Here is a 1,774-nt window from a genome sequence, read left to right on the forward strand (position 1 = left end):
TGATGAGCGAGTCAACCAAAAAAGAGTTCGCGGCGGGGCTCTCGGAGCATGACATTGTTGTGGGATAATTTGGCGAAGGGAGCAGATAGCCCTTTCTGGCTGACATTTCTTGTGCAAAACATGCTGAATACGATTAGCAATCCCCCCGCACCGCAGCGGGCGCCCGCAGCCAATCCCCAGCCAGGGTTTCCGCGCGACCACTCCCAGTTTGGTTTCGTAGGCGCGGGGCAGCTCTCTGAGGGCGCCCTCCGAGCCCGCGATTGATATAAATATGTAATCTGTATTGATGGGCCCGGAGATGCACGGCCGACACCTCCGTCCCAGAACCGCGAGCGATGGGGGCTGCCCCACCGGGGATGGTGGGGGGCCTGGCTCCTGGGCTCGCCCCGCCCCTTCCCGGCCAGGAGCCCCCCAGACAAGAGTCTGTTGCAAGCGCCCTTGGGCTGCGCAGTTAACAAGTGGCGTGTTTATGGTGCGAGCCCTGTCCCACTTGGGGTAGAGACAACTATTCCCCCGGCGACCACTGAGAGGGGCTTCACGCTCTGACCCTTCAGCCCGTGGAGCTGAATTTTAGCTCCCAATATGACAAACCTGATTCCAAGGCCACCAAGACCCTCCGCGTGTGTCAGGGATCTAGAGCTACTGCGGGTTGGCTCAAGCCATTTCTGTTCCCGCAGCGCACCAGGACGTTGTCTCAAGCACAATGACAGGGCCGGCTCCTCAGCCCTTGACAGCAAGTGTGCTCCGTCCCCGGGCGATTGATCAGTGAGGGTCTTCGCCCCTGCTGCTCACCTGGGTCCCCTTCCCTGCAAAGGTGCTGACCAGGAAGCCTTAGTGAGAAAGACATCCCCAGGCCAAGGCCCGCCAGGGTCCAGAGCCAGTATCAGGCACCGCTAGCACTGTCCCTGGGTGGGTCCTTTAACTCCCAGTCCATTTCAGGGAGTGAAGTGATGGCCTGGGGTCTTCAGTTTGTCCCGACTGGGGAAATTCATTAGGAAGAGACACTTGTAAGGAGGCACTTGGCTGCCACCTCTGTCACACTGTTCTCTGCCTTTAGCCTTGGCATTTGCACTCTCCGGGTGGCTATGACAAGAACCAGTGTCATCACAGTGCTGCTTCACCGTCCCCTCCCCACTTTCCCTCCCCTGCAAACTGGCGGCTAGGGCAGCCGTAGCGGCCGCGGTGTGCGCGCTTTAACGAGACCCGTGGTGAGGAAATCCGTTCCCCACGAGGCCGGCCGGGCACAGGGCCCAGAGAGAGGAGAGCTCAGCTCCAGCTCCGCAGCCAGGCGCTTTGCTCAGCGGACACCCAGGCCTCCAATCGCGCCGTTCCTGACGGGGATCGCCTTCTTAGTCAACTGCAAATGGCTGGCCAGACCCAGGACTAGCCCCCCAAGCGTGGGCCTCATCCTTGTCTCAGGAAATTCGACCTTTCCTGGCCGGATCCAGTGGAGCCCTGGAGGTCGCCCTTCTGCCCCTGGCCTGCAGTCTACGTCTCTCCCGAGTGCCCCAAGGCCTGCTGGACGGCCAGTTCCAGCTCCTGCGCAGGCCCTGGTTGGAGCTGCTGACTGCAGGGACCCCGGGGAAGCAGGGGGCTCAGGCCTTCTCTCTGCTGGAGAAGACCCACTCGGTCACCCCGCACTTGGCTTTCACCCTTACAGTATGAGACGGGTCTGAGGGGAAAAGGCAGCCTGAGAGAACCCTGCGAACGCACTGAGCTGGCGACAGAGCCCCGGCTTTGGTTCCTAAGATCAAGCAACTGCCGCTGGTGAAGG

Source organism: Echinops telfairi, unplaced genomic scaffold (assembly GCF_000313985.2).
Source record: "Echinops telfairi isolate 266 unplaced genomic scaffold, ASM31398v2 ScPeMD7_23;HRSCAF=83, whole genome shotgun sequence".
Taxonomy (NCBI): Eukaryota; Metazoa; Chordata; class Mammalia; order Afrosoricida; family Tenrecidae; genus Echinops; species Echinops telfairi.